Source organism: Plectrocnemia conspersa, unplaced genomic scaffold (assembly GCF_051122295.1).
Source record: "Plectrocnemia conspersa isolate PC_06_02 unplaced genomic scaffold, ASM5112229v1 ptg000014l, whole genome shotgun sequence".
Taxonomy (NCBI): Eukaryota; Metazoa; Arthropoda; class Insecta; order Trichoptera; family Polycentropodidae; genus Plectrocnemia; species Plectrocnemia conspersa.
Window position 1 is genome coordinate 1,642,797 of NW_028277178.1, and position 18,385 is coordinate 1,661,181.

Here is an 18,385-nt window from a genome sequence, read left to right on the forward strand (position 1 = left end):
TCTTTTAATTTTTATAGAAGGCGAAACTTGCGGCTACGGATAATGTGGGCAAAATATTTTAGTTTTCAGCGCTTTATATTACTAATTAGTTTTATATTTTTGTGAAATAGCAAACGTATTTGTATTATTAAAATATTTGCATTTTTTGATGCAAATATCTTATGACAATCATTTCTATTTAATCTGCTGCCTAGCACATGTAATTATTAAGATTGGTTTTATTATTTCTAATGCTTACACATCAACTAGATAAAGACTTCGTTTCGACATACATATTAGCTCGTAAAAATTTTGCCATTGCTAATTACCAATTTAAAACTCGACCTAGATTAAAGATCCCAGGTATTGGATTTTTGCTCCAGTCCAATTACTTCGAAAAGAAGCTTACTTGGATAGTGTTACTTGCTTTTGCGTTTCATGCCCGCGTTTCATTGCCGCTTTTCATAAACAGGGTTTCATTAAGAGGCGGTTGAAAAGGAGCGGCGATGCTATCGCCAGGGCAGGTGGGCGGGCGTTTCAATTCGGCGGGCAAAGGCAGACGCAGATCCGTATCTGGCCTGAGCAAATATTTGCCCTTTCTGGCCGCCGATGTGGGTCGCTTTTTTGTGCGCTTGTGGTCAATTACGTCCCGCGCACGTTTCGCCGCTGCGTTTGTCTCCGAGATTTGAGAGTACCTCTGGTGTTTAGTGGCTGGATTAGTTGTGACGTGGGACCCAAAGCCAGGATTTGCCTTTACTTGTGGGTGTTATGTGAGCCTTTTTTTATTTAAGCAAATAGGGGTTCGTATAACACTTAGTGATAAATGAATTGAAACAAATTTGCCTTAGATAGCAGATATGGGTTTCAATTGTTGGATATGGAAAAAAGTGCATATATTTCTAAAAACGAAAAACCCTTTGTTCTTTTCAATATTTACTTGTGCGCTATTTAAGCAGACTCATATTTCATATAACATTTCTTATTAAATAATGAATACTCGATACCACGTAAAATTCCACCTGAAATTAATCACACAAGTTTGCTAAGACTATTTCTCTTTATCTCATTTACGAATGATACTTTGAAATTAAAAAAATATACCTTATATAAATATTTTAACAAAAGCTTAAGATCCAATCAATCGTGAAAAAAATAGCAAACATCCTTACAAACTTAAATAAAAAAAAGCGGAAAAATTAAAATCAATCAATTATATTTATAAAATGTAAGAAAATTTTACTACTGCAGGGATTTTACTTAGAAGTGAGGGCAGGTGATGGGCAGGTAAAAGACTTTGCCCCCCCCCCCTTCAGTTTGAATTTGGGCTAAAGAATGCATGTCATTTAATGAAATACTATGAATCTTATTGAAATTTGAACATTATAAAAACGACCATTGACTAGGCAAGTTTTGTCCCCCCCCCCCTCACTTGAAAAATCAGAAATAAAGTTATTGATTCTAAGCCAAGAATTTTCGGATCATCTCGCAAAAAAATCAATAACAAAATATTTTTTAAAATATACAATTTCAGTGATATTATATCGGAATAAATTTTCAATATATATATATATATATATATATATATATATATATATATATATATATATATATATATATATATATATATATATATATATATATATATATATATATATATATATATATATATATATATATATATATATATATATATATATTTACCAGTTAAAATTTAATTTATCTGGCAGGTGCTAGTGAAATTAGATGATTTCAACTTTTCCATGCCAAATAATATATACGTTTATATAATTGTAATTATTTATTTAAAAGTGAATGTGTATTTTTCAGTGAAGTTTATTTTCACTAGTTACAGTTTAGATATATTTAACCGATAAATATATATTTGCACTAAAAAAAATATAATTTGCGCTAGCTCACCATAATACAGAAAAAAAACTAGTGCCTAATTTTGAATATATTCTATTAAAAAAAATATTTTACTAAATGATGCTATAATATTTTCTGCATTCATTTAAGTGCATTTTAGCTGTCAGAATTTTGATTATTTATTATTTATAATCGTGTAATTATCTTTTCCGAAGCCTCAAATATCGATTCGTGTACCCCACTTTAGAGACTAATAATACAACAACATAGTCTGTCTCCGCCCCAAATTCTCGCATTGGCTCAATGGTCAAAAGTAGGTAAAAATCATGAGTTTTTCTCTTATCTCTTTTCTAAAATAATATTTTAGTGCAAACAGCGCTCTCACTGAAACGACACTTTTATTTTAAAAACATTAACTTTACAAATTCTGCTTTTGATCTGATTATTTACCAAATTATAGACATTTATATATTGTATTTATATTTATAAAAATTAAGCTAATTTGTGTATAGATAATAAACAGCACTTTACTTTTTTATCATTTTAAATTTCATAAGCAAATAGTTGCATTAGTGAATAAATGTAAACATATCTTTAGATTTTATTATTATTTTTCAGAAATAGATAGCTCATTAAATTTAATCTTAGGAGATATGTACATATATATATTTATATATATATCTTTATATTCATAATATTGTATTATTATTTTTTTCTATAATTATATTGCCGTAATATTTTTAGAGTATAGTGAATGAGATTTCAAGTATTACAATGACTCTCCAGGCTCTTATCAAAATATTAAGAAAAGCCAATGTCTGCGATTCAAATATGACTATTTTTTCATAAACTACCCTTGGATAGTCAGCGATTATTACGATCCTCCAATGAACTATTCAAGAGTTCACCTTCGCTTTGATATACATCTCTAGAGGATACTTTGAACGTCCTCGACAAGAAGACACCGTGTCGTGAAATAAAACGACGAAATTACCCCAAAGGCGAATTAGGAAGATTTTTTTCAAGCATATATACCTTTTGACGTAGGGTAAAAAACATATTTTTAATTATATAATAATGTATAATTAAAATTATTTTTTACTACATTTAGCTCATGTTTTTAATAATATTAACTAATTCTAACAAAGTAAACAGCTGACTAAATATCGAGTAGACCGCAGTCCCCAAAACTTTAGCAATTCCTGACGTACATAAACACGTGTATCCTCGAGGCTTGCTATCATTAAAATACCTCAAACGGTTTTAGTATGCGTAATACACATTTTTACCGTTTCAATTACGTTTTTGATGTATGCTTCCGAGGACACATAAGGCGAGATGACACGGCGAATAGCGGCAATATAGGCACTATGTATAATAATATATCCAGAGCCGAATCGATCATGCCCTTTATGCTTACCAAGCCCAGAAATAAAACATCAAAGAAGGTGGCAAAGTGGGAGAGTAGCGGTAAGGGTAGGGGTTAGGTGAAAGGGAAAAAAGTTAGACAAAATGGCAGGCGGCTCGCTCATGATATGTTTGTGAAGATTTCCCGGCAATAAAAGTAAAATATTACAGCAGGCCTCCCCCGACGACGTTTGTAAATCTCCGGATTGCTCCTGAGGGAAGTCGGCCATTATCAAACATCATGTGTTGGACCAAGTGCGATATTTCTCCTGGTGTTCTGACCTTCGTCACTATAGCAAACGAATGTTAACTCTGCCACTAAGTGGTTACATCATAATTTGTATCTGTAGATTTCAACTATTTTTAGCAAAACAACATTTAATGTCAAAATCATAGACATTTTAGTGATCCAGAATCAATCCTAAAATATTATTAAGCTATGTTCAATCTAGAATTATCCATAAAATCGAGAACGTCAGGTTTCAATAAAGTTTTATCGATTCATAAATTTGTGTTCGTTCAAGTATTAATTAAACCTTTTAGTTAAATAAATTATATTTACAATTGAGTTTATATAATCAGATTACGTATTGAATGCCTATATTTTTTTCGAAGACGATTCGAATTTCTGGTATTTAATGATTATTTACCATTTAATAGGCCTTTCAGTAATTTTAAGTATTACGGGTACTCACCGCAATATATTTTCCCATTACGGGTAATTAAACTTTAATTTCGTAAACATTTCTCGGAGAACGTTAATTTGTTGTAAATAAATGTAGATCGTTTGGTTTTTACGCGCCATTACAACTCATTATATTACTTTAATTAGATGTGTAACTTTTACTGTTCTGATTGTTGTATTGTATAATATTTCATGTAATGTAATTTTACAAAATCTAAATATAAGTTATACGCAGTAAGTATATATTATTCTTATATATATTTTAGTTCCTTATAATATGAATTTGTATTTTATATTAATTTTTTATTTTTATTTAAACATGTATTGTAAAATGATAATAAAAAGTGAGTTTAACATCTAATTACACTGAGGAACATTTTTTAATTTTTTTATGTTACTTGCATAGCAATACCTGGTCATAATGTATTATGCGGAGGTAAATTTAATTTCAAAATCAAAAAAATCAATCACGTCAGATTTTTTAGTTTATATAATAAAATAAGATAAAAATGTACCATATTAGTTGTAAAAATCATATTTATAGTGTTCTGCAAATATTCTTAAGTTATTAAATGTTATTTTAATTTGATAATATTTGCAAAAAAAATATTTTAAATCAATAATAATCAGTTTGTTGTCAATTTAATTTTATGTTGATATTGTGAATTTAATATATACTTTTATTTATTCTTTACTATAATATATAGCAAAAATATTTTTATTTCTGCTATCTGTTTATCCGTAAGCAAAGTTATGGATGAAGTCTTCTAAGGTTCTTAATTATTTGTATTTTTTAACTATTCGAATAATAAATAAAAAATGGAAAAAGTATTCGAATATATTCATGATTTTTTTCTTGGTTTTTACCGATATTAATTTATTTAGCCAATTAGTGCAAAAGGTGAAATATTATTAAAGTAAACAATAATTATTTTAATTACTCATTAAAAACTGTTATTAACGTTAAACTTTCTGGATTTTATAAAATATTCGTAACACAATGCTATGCAAATTACTGATCAGTAAGGGTTAATTTATTAATACATACCTTTTAATTAGGGACGTTATTTTAGCTATTTAAAAAACACAGAATTAGGATCAGTTGTGATTAAATTATTTCAGCAAAATTAATAAAACATTTTAAATTCACAATTTTATTAAATTTATTGTATGCACGAATTTAATTTGCATAAATATCGGATCTGTATCGGCGTTTGTCTTGAACGTATTTTCAAATAAATTAACAGCAGTCGAATTATTGAACTGATTAAAATAAAATCTTTGCATCATGAGACCATGTCAAGTCCAACGCCCCTTCCAATCTTTGATCATTTTACAAATTTTGATGAATCAGGGTGGAACCAGATTTATTGTTATTGTCAGTTGCATATCTTATTATACTTTAAATACAGATTACTAAAATAAGAATAGATTAGAAATTGGTTCAATTAGTAATGCGGTCATATTTTGCGAGGTGCGTGTTACGAAGCTTCGGTACCTATTTAGCATAGGCAAACCATTGCCATTGTTAAAGTAATGTCCACTGTTTATATTAAAGTGCTTTAAAGCTGTTCATAAAACGTTATGACGTTTGATCTGATACGAAATATTGTTTGATATTGCCGATGATATTTTTTTTAATAAAATCGCAGAAGTGCAGTGAATTATTTTAATATTTTTTCACTTCTTTTGCAATAAAATTACATAAAAAAAATCAGAAAATAAATAAATTTTCATAGAACACAATTGAAAAAATACACACACACTGATAGATATGTATTGTACATGAATCTTATCACATTAAAATTATTTTCGTTAATGGTTTTGACTATCTGCATGTTGCATAGAAACGAGAACACAATGCATCCTTGTGCAACTCCCGCTAGGTGTAAATAATCCTTTTATGTTTTTTCTTTGTTATTCAGTGAATTTAACCAACTTTTATTACACTATGACGGTTCGGTTGGTTACACCTTCGCGCTCGGTTTAAACAGAACCGACAAATCCGATTACGCGTAATGGCGTGTTAGAGCGACGAGCATTCACGGGTACGTGTAATTACTCTACGGGCGGTAGAAGAGCATTTTTTGAATACGTGACATTTGAGAGGAGCGAGCTAGAGTCACTCGACCAAACACCTTTTCCCCGGCAATTTAGAAAATCGTCAAATTACGCAGTTGCCTTGGCATAATGACCTCTTCCGTTGAGCGCTGAGGGCTCTTGTCATTCATATTTTCTCCACCTTCAAATGCAAACTTTTCGGACCTAGAAAGGTAAAATAAAAAAAAACGGATAGTTGAAATGCAGCATAAATTCAGGACGATTGAGCGCTTTAAAGTGCAAGTGCTTGCTACTTGAAGCTCGTGTAAATTTAGGAAGCTTAACTATAAGTTTTAGGTTGATAAATTTAAAAAAATATATAATTTTTGGAAGCTTTAAATCGTGTCCGTGTCGGGTAAATAGTTTAAAAGTGTCGTCTTGGATCGATTTGCGTCGGAACAATTCCAATGCAAGTGTCTAGTGTTGAGTTCTAAAATAATTACTGAACTTTCAAGTCCAAACACAGCATCATGGTCGCAACGCATTTTTGGAGAATACCCTATTACAATTATTACCATTTTTTTTTCATGTTTGATTTCAAAAACGACAGTTTCAAAGTTAATTGAATTATTGCTTATGCACGTGCTTTTTTTAATATCACGATTACTATGCCTTAATTCAAAACACAATCCTTCCGGAGACGGATAAAATCTTGTTGAAAAAGTTGATCTGCGGTTTTAGGAAAATTTTGGTGACTACAATAACAGACTTTGTATTTACTTATTAGTAGCTTTAGTCCGACAGTTTTTTTATTCTATGGGAATTCCATGTCAATATTTTTTTTTTCATTTTTATATTTTATATTCTTAATGAGCTAAAATAGCTGAATAATAGATAATTTTCAGAATCTATTATGTAAGAACTAGCTCGATTTTGATTAATCATCACAATATTAATTTGTGAGATTATGAAAATCTAGTTAAACCAAATTTGTAAAATCGATCAGAATTACATTTATATAATACTAGTTCTGTACAAAAGAAATTTAAAAACACTATTATAAATATGGGATTTAAACCCATTTTTAAGTCAGAGATTCTTACCACATGTTTATAGTGATAATTTAGTAGTTGTATATACAATATAAAATCTGTGTAAGTGCAGAGTCTGTGTGCATTACATATGTGAGATCTGAGCATTATTCTTAAGTAACGCAATACTTGACCTCCTCAGACCTTTTTTTATTTTTCACATTTAAGTGTTACAAATTAATTACATTTAAGTGTTCAACACAAGTAATCTTTTAATAAATAAAATTGTTTTGACAAATTTGGCAAAGAAGTAAAAGAATAATTAGCGAAAAAGAAGGGGTATTTTTTATAATTTAGAAGCACGGGTCACCACACGCTTTTTGCCATTGTTATGCATGTTTTGCAAGCTTACTACGAGTAAATCCTGTACTAGGAGTAAGTGCCTTCTTGCCTTACACTATGATCACGAAGTCAACTGTGTGAGACGCTATTACGTATCCGCAAGAGATTTCCGCACAAAACACCCTAACAGCATTACACCTGCTCGTGAGAGTGGTGATATTTGTTATCTGTCGTGCGGAGGGGGCTGATCCCATAAGCTGCCATTGGCGGTCTTCGGCTGGAAGCTCACCCAAATACGTCTTCCCATTCAGCAGCTACTTCAGATTTATGAAGGTGCCGCATCCCCGGCTTGAATTCCGACCCGATGTAATATTCAACGAAAATGAAGACGTTCAGACTTCATTTTTTATGTTTGGACCGAACGAAAGCCTCTGGGAGGGGTGTTCTTTATTGGCAACTTTGGCGATTGAGTGATGTAATTTCATTTTGATTCACCCTTTTTAGTTTTATTATATGGACAATGAATATATCTAGGTATATGCGAGGGTAGTTCCATATCAAATAGGTTTCAGTTATGATTGAAAAAAGAAACATTGAATAAATTATATTCTTCTCCCACCTTATACGAACATATAAAACAGGTACTTTAATAATTCATATTTTTTAGAAGCAGTAAAATTACAAAAATTGTGATTCTTAGTGTCTTCATTTTAATTTGATTTAAATTTGATCACGTGTTTTTTTTTTCGTTTATATATCAAAAGCAAAGTTAATAAATGTATATAAAATTCAGTCAAATTCTAAGGTCGGGTTGAACTCTGGATTTTGGACTGTTTGGTACAGGTTTGAAGTGAAGAGGGAAGCGGCTGTTTTTTCAGACTTTCAAGTTCCAATCGGTGCTAGGCGTTATTTTTTTGCTGCGGGTTTTGATAAACTCTTAAGTCAAAAGTAATAAGATAAAGTTATTAATACAGGTTTTCATCAAAAGTTAATTTTAAAGGAAAGTGAAAGCTTGTAGAGGTTTTTTGGCCTACTATCGACGAGTGCATATGAAGTATTGTTTTCTTGTTTTTTTGTCTTTATTGAGCAACACAAATATACATAGTTTTCTAGCAGTCTGCGCCTATGAATTCAATATTACTTTTTTATGATTGAAAGACCACCAAACATTTCGCTTCATTGTGCGATGCTAATTTAAAAAAAAAACAATAATCGTTACGTGATCTCCGTATTTTGAAATGTGGTTTAGGATAAAAAGAATTAAAGCTTATTGCACTTTTAACACGTATTTTCCATTAGCCTTTTCTTGCGGTCAATGCGCGTAAAAACTAATTTGTAAACTTCAATAATTAAAATGTTATATATTTAATATTGGCAATATCAGCTGTTGCTACTTTAAAATATTTTTTTTTGGTTTATCTAAAAACAAAATAGTTGTTTATCTAAAATTGGTTTATCTAAAAACAAAGTAATCATTTTGCATTCTGCCGAATTTGATGCGTAATTTCTTTTTATCGGAGCAGATTCTTAGATCTCCAAAGCAGAGATAAATCCGCCACCCGGTTAGAGTAATTGAATATTGCAAAAAAATGTTGATTATTCAAATACTTTCGATCTATCTTCCAAGAAATTATGCATATTTTCATTCACCTGGCACGAGCACATTCGGAAAGGTTTCTTTTATATAAGTGTGTCTTTTTATTAAAATTTGTAAACAATTTTTTGCTATTCCCAGGCCCCTATTTCCAAGAAGTATCCATATTAGGCATGAACTCACCTTTACTTACGCAGCGTTATAAAAAAGGCAGTGGCTTTTTACCTTATAAAAATATGCGTACAAATTTAATTTTATATAATAAAAAATGTTTTATAATATTTCTATAAAGCATTTTGACCAAATAAAATGAAAATTGTCGATTTAAGTCTATGATAGGCGTTTTTTATACAAAATGTAGCTTTAAGGTCACTGAGACCTCTTTACTATTGTGTGATTTGTGGTCTTCACGTTTATAACAGATTGATGATAAGATTTATTTTTTCGTTGTTCAAGTGGTCTTTATGGTGACCTTTAAATTGTGAATAGTGCAATTGAGTAAATACCATTACATGCAAAGTATATGATTCAGGGCATAATATGATAATCAAATCGCATGTATACTGTCGTTTAAAAACAATTTAATCCTTTTCACAATTATATTTTTTGGCATAAAATAAGATTGGCACACATATTACATTTGACTAACTATTATAAAGTAATTTCATTGTCATGATTGTGATATTTTATTAACATCTGTTTAATAAGAGTGATTTTTTAAATTAGTAATTTATTTTTAAAGTAATAAAATGAGTTAATTTATATCAACGGATCCATGTTGATGACTTGGTGCAAAACGGATGCTTCTCACTGGTGCAAGATTGTCCTTCCCTTTTCTCTGAATTAATAAAATTTGGGGCGCAAAGCGATCGTAAAATGGCCAGAAGTGTCCAAATCATTAAGAGATAGCAACACAGACTGGAAAAAGATGAAAAAATAGAGCGAAGACGAAAAGGGCGTCGGTGACAGGTGGCGGCGGGTCACGGATCCACTAAATCTCGCTACGACTCCGATGGGACGGACGCCCGTCATAAACTTTTCTATACTTGTGGGGGACATTCAGAACCCACGCCCCCGACCCGTTCCGTTTATTTCGAACCGTAAAAAAGGTTCCGTTTTAAATGTCTAATTTATTTCTTGGCTCGTAATTTGACCACGTTCGGCCGCAAGTGGGCGAGGGCTCGTCACACGCATGAGGCCGTAATGTGTGTGAATTAATACGGACATGAAACTGAATGTATGAACCCGTGTCTGTACATATGTATTAGCATATTATCAGTGTGGTTTTCGTGTATCTAAAGCGCTAGATAAAAATACTCAGTACAAGGTTAAAGTGATTTAAATTTCTCACTAAAAGACTTCTTAACAAGAATGTGTTCAATGTTACATAAGAAAAATGAAATAAAAAATATACACCTAAATAATAAAATAATACAAATCAGACCAGCTCCTCCTCTAGGATAGATAGCTATAGGCGAGTCGGCTAGTGCGGACTAGGGCTTTACGGTTTTTAAAACCCATTTTTTTCACATAATCTGCATAATTCGAAAACCGATACCAAGTATTATTAGTCCTGTTAGGTCCGAGGCTTTTAAGTTTTGCAATGCCTTACATTTTTTTTCAAATGAATTAAAAATATTAAGTAGTTTTTTATAGATTAAATAATTTTTACTATTATTAAAAATCCTAAATATTCGTCTATGTAGTGCGCAAATTTACGCAGTAACGCGGTAATAGTAAAAAATGCACTAGGATCAACTGCATATCTCTTGGACGCGCACGTCCGTTTTTTCCCATTTATATGCGTGCAATCTTTTCCTTATCTAATTTCAACCATTAAGTTCAAACAAAGCAATAATCCGGTCCAGTATTCCGGGTCCGGTATTCGTACACTCGCTAGCTTTGGTACCTCACGACAGTGAGATACCGACAGCTAGTCTTTATAAATTTTGTTGAAGTATTTAAATTACCGTTAGAAAAGTTAATCGCTAATACAACAGATAGAGCTCTAACAATGAGAGGAATAAAGACAGTTGGGGTGCCCGTCTTAGTGAAAAGGTTGCTGACCCCTGATCTAGAGACTAGATTCTGTACCTCACAATATTTGCATTCTTAAAACGTACTCATTTCATTTTTAAGCAAAATATGTATATTTTGTCAAATTAAACAAACGCTTATGTAAAATAAATATTGTATTTTTTTTATTAAAATGCTGATTTAGCAATACAACAGCAATAAAAAACAATTTTATTTAATTTACAATTATTTAATTTTATTTAGTTTACGTGTACTAAATATATATGTACAGCAACACAATTTCCAGAGTAACAATTTTAACGTAGAGCGTTTCAATTTTGAAGCCACTTCGTCCGACGGCGAAAGACTGGCTAAAATAGGCGTAAACCGTAATTATGTATGACTCTTTGCCACTCGAGGAATATTACGAAATAAAAAAATTTGCTAAGCTCACTTGTGTTAATTTAAGGAATTTATATGTAGACTTTTGAAGTAGAAAATAATAAATTAATACTATAAAATATAATATTAAAATCAAAAAAACTTGTTACAAGTTTTAAGCACCTTTCTTATAACTTAATAATTAACCTCCTCGCCCATGCAAAATTTGGTACTCCATTTCCGCTAGAACTACATTTTAAATACACATTATCTTAAAAATATATTTAATTTCCTCTCACTACAGCAAAAATCACTCTAATTTAAATTTATGCTGTTTTAAAACAAAAGCAGTCGAGGCATTTCTCGTGGTCCCGGCGCAAGTTTTCTCAAATAACACAGCAGAGGGCGTCTTTTCCAAACGAGCCGTTAGCATAATTACCATCCGAGATTGGGCTATTAAATTAAATACTTTAATGGCCCTACAGGTCACCCAGAAGAGACGATAACTCAAACGGTACGCAATTTTCCACTCGGCGAGCCCACTTGAATCTTTCATACGAAAATTTATCATAAAGAAACGGATCGGAGCCCTTCTTTGCAGCAACGTTATTTATTCTAATACAGATCCGTATCGGGGGGAGCGACGGCCCAATCCGGCCCCTGCACTGCAAACAGTAAATTATTAAGGTCGAAATCATAGATATAAAATCTGTAGAATTACGAGCGCCGAAACCGATGTTTTCATTATTCAAAACAGAGAAAGCTCAATTTTTTGTATTGGAAAGTGTATAAAACGATGATGAACATATTTTTATAAAGCTGTAGAATATATTTTAATTTTCAATAAAACCTTTTAAATAAATCAGTCCGTAAATATTATATAGACATATCAAAAATATAAAAATAATAATAGAAAGCGATCGTGGAAAGAGCATCGTTTTTAACGTTCCATCTATGTGTATTATTATGTGAGAATAAATGTATCGGAAAGCGTTCAGCCGAAAGTGTATCGCAATAAAAGTCGGTTCAGTAACGACGCTAAACCGTATCGGTTATTTTAACTGTTCAAAGTTAGACGTCTTCGACGGGCTCCGGGTGGAGATTAGAGCTCGCGATTGCTAAAATAACTATTAGTGCTTTATATTGTATCGATTCTAAAGTGATATGATTCAACTAATAATATATAAATATGTATATAGAAATCATAAGTAAAAACAAAAATGTTTATATTACGTGAAACGTATACTCCTAAAAGTTTAAATGCGCATAAAGCGCGTTATTATTAGTATCGCCCACATAAAACATCGTTTATTGCTGATTTTATTGGAAATTTTGTTTCTGATAAGTTTTTAGAAGGGTTTTGTTATTGTATGATAAACCTTTTGTTTTATGCTCAGTCGTGATTATTTGAGATTGATTGCCTGCGAGTATATTGATTATTTTATAATACCATATCAAATATACATACTTCTATTCAATACGTATTAAAAAAATATTTAATAATATTTTAATAAATATACTATATGATATTAAGATTATTTTATATCATTGTTTTGACCTAACCTTGGTGCCAAAAAAAGTTATTGTTTATTATTTATTTTTTACAGCAATAGTTTGTATATATTAGTTTTGCGCGATTTTTTTTGTGCGGCCTAATGCGAAGAGAGAAGCGGCGGCTTCAGTGATCTTTAAGTCGTTTGTAAACTTCTGATGCCTTGAATTCAAATGTTGGTAGAAGTGTAAAATAAAGTCTCTGAGGTCTTTGTAATTTAAAGAAAATATCATTATATATTTTACATGTGACCGGAAATTAACTGTTTTAATGCTTATAAAATAAAACGTTGGTGGTTATAATTTTGGAAAAAAAATATTTACAAATTTAATGGTAGTAAAATTATAAATAACAATAGATTAAATGAGTATTTACTTATACATTTAGGTAAATATCAAAAACCATTGAAAACTGATATTCAGCATTAAAACAATGTGCTTTGGGACTTTGTGCTCATATTTAAAATTGAGGTTAATTTTATTGTAGTCTACGATACACAAGATTAGTGGGTTAATATGGTTATGCGAAATATTTGTATAGTATTTTAAAGTATGAACATGATAATGTTCTTTGATTGCTTGTATAATAATATTTAGACTAATATGCATTTTTTCAGATTATTATAAAAAGGCTTATTATATAATATTGTACGAAAGAGCAGCAGTGAACGCGAACACAGGCGCGTATGGTAAAATACACTCCTTTTTGTACTAAAAATTTAATTTTTAATCTTCAAAACCAAGCAGTTAAGAGCGTTAACTCTTTTGAAAGTCTCAAAATGGCTCGTATTGGGGTCCGATCGAACTTATACATCGCTTGTTTTGAAGCAAAAAACTATTTTTTTTATATTTTATTTGGATGTAGTTTAGGCTATTAAACGTTTCGTCTATAGCGATCTTTTCTCTAAAATTTAAACCTACTGAGCTACGACTGTTTAAATTTTTATACTCGTCACCAATGAAATTTATTACAACAATATATAAAATAAATTTTATCAAATAATATACTGCGAGGTAATTTTTTTTTGTAGAAATTTTTACTTGATCTTAGGGTACATTTTATTTGGTTATGTTATTTTACTAATAGATAAATGTTTAAAGTAATAGGGAATATTTAAGATACTATTTTTTATTTATATATTTTATATTTTCAGTTATAAGCATATACTGGATGTACATTATAAATCAAGCTTTATTTAATTTTTTTGTTGTCAAAACTTATATGTAATTAAAAATATGTATATTATCAATAAGCTCTTAAAAATAATAATATAAGAAAAAAGTTTAAATCATTTAATATATTATATTAATTTTGTAGAATATTTGCACCAAATTTTATTTGATTACTATTGTTATTACTCTCAGAAGGTAATTACTTACATAGTATGACTATGATATGCAGATATATAGAATCTTATATGTTCATTGAAAAGTTTATTATGAATGATAACATTATAACTTAGCCTGTGTGTATTTTTGTGGCGAAAGCTCTCATAGCTACGATGCCAGAGCCCACTTAGTCCCCCGTTGCTTTGGAAACTTCGCTTCAATTCTACCCTCTCAGGAATGCAAACAATCGAGAACTACTTATTATGGAAGTTTAATTGGCGAGAACCGCAAGTACCTGGAAATACGTAACAACTACAAACCGATCTTATTGCGCAATTGGGAACAAGCTTGTTTTGAGACTAGTGACATTTTGACGCGAGGCGGCTGTTGTCTGGAATTTGACTGACCCTTAAGGCTCAAGCAAGGTTTAACTTGGCTAATAATCTTTATTTAAAACAAAAATATTATGTTGTTATAGCTGTTTTGTGAATGGGGTTCATTTGTGTTTGTTAAAATAATTAAAAATACACATCGTAAGGTACAAACAATATTTTTCTAATAATAATCATGACACTTAATTTTAATAAATGTAAAATGGTTTAAAGCAACACTTTGCTTTGATATCGCGGAAAGGGTTGTCTTTTTTTAAAGTAAAGTTTACAAAGAGCATATAAAACTCGGTAATCGCAAGACGGGCGGGTTTATACTTATGTCTTTTTTTCTAAGAGCGTAAATCTTTCTAGGGAGCTCGCCCTCTATAAAATACATCTACACATTCCGAGTCGTTCCCTGTACATAACTTTTTATCGAGTTTCTCCTCTCCGAGCGAAGTGGGGGTAAGAAGTGAGCTTCTCGTTTACACTCTGTCGGCTATGGATAAAACGCTACATCCTAAAAGAGTTTGAAAATAGTGCAAATGTAACCTTTATTCGGGCAGCTAACTAAAATAAATCTTCATTATTGCCACCACCGGCGAAAGGGCAGACATGAGTGTTTAGTCTTTATCGCGTTCACCTAAGTTGAACACGAATGAAATAACTAAATTTCACACAGCCTAATGTGTGCCATTATAGTTTGGGGAATATTCAGAAAGTTAGAGTATACACAAGGTTAGTAAAAATAGAAACGACTCTTTTACGTCATTATTAATACTGCCGTTCCAAACAAGGTTCACGTGGCATTTATTAGGCTTAGATATAACTATTTTTAAATTAATTGTAAACTTTTATTTGTTTATGGTAAAGCGGTGTCATGAATTATCAAATAAATGCTGCAATTTTTCTGCTCTTTTACTAGTTGCTTAGAATAAATCTCTCTGGTCCTTCGGGACAGGACATTAATTTTTGTTAAGAAAAAGTTTGTGTTTTTTACAATATGCAAATAATTTTCCGTGGGTGCGTCCTTGAAGTAGGTCTGCTCTGGATTGCAGACGGCAAAGGAAAACCAATAGATCCGTTTGTTTTGAGCACGGACAGCAGACAGACGGTGGATAGACAAATATGTCTTTTCTCACCAACCACGTTCGGATTTGTCGCTAAGCACCCGCAACGGACAGATCCGCATGTGTATGACCAGCTAATGTTGTTATCATATAAAGGACAGCACTTAAGATGCATTTTTTACGTATAATTCCAAATGAGTAAGTAATAATTCACTCTGCCGCTACAATTTGATACGTAAAAATCATAAATATATTACGTATGTATTTAAAAAATATAATAAGTACAACTAAAATATGTATTATTAATTTTCAAAAATATGAAGCATAGTAAATTATGTGATACATGTATTATGTACTTTAAGTTGCACGAATTCACTAAATTTTTTATTTTTTATTATTTCTAGTTGATTTTAGTTAATAATTAAAGGTTTTAAATGCAATATATTTTAAAGAATTTGTGCCAAGCTTTACAAAAATGCAAATCATCAGCAGATTTAATTTCATAATTAAGTAGCTGTTTATTGAATTTAAATTTAGTATTTATAATAAAAATTTTCTCTATCATTTCTTTGGTTACCATTATTGGTTTATTTTTTAGGAGAATAGCTATAGGCAGCATTTTAGTTTATATATATGTCTTTCGTGTCAGCAACGAAAAGAAAATTTTGATTAACGCAAATTTATTTCAATTTAAATTTTCTTGTGAATCCCCAAACGCAAGACACAAGTCTAACCTGTTAAAACGGTTATACACAATACAAAATTTTAGTAAATAAATCGGCAAATCAATAACTAAGGTTGTTGCAACAAGTGGGTGAGCCCTAAACCTCCCTCAAGCTAGCCATATGTATAAAAACAGATGCTAGTCAAATATAAATAAGTGCAACTTTAAGAAGTTGGTCCTAATCGCTACCATCGGTTTGTGTGATAATTTTCTTTGTCTATAACACTCAACATAAGCATAAATTACAGGCGTGGTGTGCTATCATGCACGCGAATAAGTCCAAATATATTTATTATAAAAGTGTGAGCAAAACTGTGTATGTCGATGATTTTTCCTTAAGGAAGATACGAAACGATAAGTATGCTTTGGTAAGCCCGTCACGTACACTGTAAACGTCTTTTGAGCTCTTGCTGCTTCAAAATATTGCTAAGGGTGCCGTTGGCAAGCCTGCAAATATTTTTACTACAGCATGCCGATAATAAAAATACAGGAAAGTTAAGCAAATCGACGGAATTTACTACATATAAATCCGGGTAGTGTCACGTGACGTCCACCTACGTTCCGCTTATTGATTTTTATATAAATATATTAAACAAATTGAGTATATTTATTTATACCTATACATATAGATATATATATATATATATATATATATATATATATATATATATATATATATATATATATATATATATATATATATATATATATATATATATATATATATATATATATATTATATATATATATATATATATATATATATATATAAATTTTTAACTTGGCTATTCTAATATATGTGCAATTGGTAAACAAACGTTGACACGTTGTCAGTATACAGACTTGAAAGACTTGAGTTCGAATCCCATATAGAACCTAATATTTTTGTTGTGCTTAAAAGAGCAAAATTAGTTATTAATAAAAAATTATTATTTTGTGTTAATATACTTTTTTTAGTTGTAGCTAAATTTCATAATCTTGTAAATAAATATCATGAGCAAAAATTAAAATAAAATCGTGAATTGTGAAAATTTAAAAATGTAAGCTGAAATAATAGTTTATAAATAATAAAATAAATCTAGAGACTTTGATTTTAGTCTGGTGTCTCATTAGCTAGTAGTTTAATACGTTTCAAATGTATTAGACTAACGCTTGTCATGTTGCAATAAATAAATAAATAAAAAAGTGAGCGAGCGAGCAAAATTGCTCAGTGGTTGGGAGCAGGCGCGGTAAGTACCACTTACAAAGTATCAGTATTACAGTAAAAACTATAATATTTTTATTTCATTGTGTATTGCCGATTATATTATCCATTTATTATTATATCGAGTTTATATCAAGAGAATATAGATAATAACTCCTAATGTTTCAACGCAGCCATGTTAAAATTGAACATAAAAAAGGTTAAAATAACTCTGACAGTGACAAATGAGATATGTTTTTTCTTCTAAATAAATTTCGTTTTTTCCTTCTCGAAAAAAATAAGACACCCAGCAACTGGTATCTATGGCGGTAGCTCTCAGCGGAGTGGCATTAGCAACATTTGCGCAATTAATAATATGTTTCTCGGATAAATTATGCATGAAGTATCTCGGCGGCAGAAGCTCTATATATGTCTTTCTCGCTCGCTCGCTATCTCCATCTTTCTCCGACGCAACATTTCTCGGCGTAAAGAGTGTGTTTTATGTAAATGGAGCAGGAGAGCGCGATAAGTAGAATGTCGATTTGGTGAATCAGAAATCCGCCGAGATGTGGGATTCCCGCTATGAAGGGTGCATTGAAATTTATGACCTAGGGTTCCATAATTTTTTGTAGCGTAACTCACTTAGCTTAATTCATATTTTTCCTAAATTTTTTCCAAAATATATACGGGCTTAGTAAAACACCATTTAATGCAAATATATAATATTTAAGAAGCATAAAACATAAAACGTAGAACACTAGTAAATAATTGTAAAAAGTATGCTAGACATTTTTGCCTAAACATGGCATAGTTTTA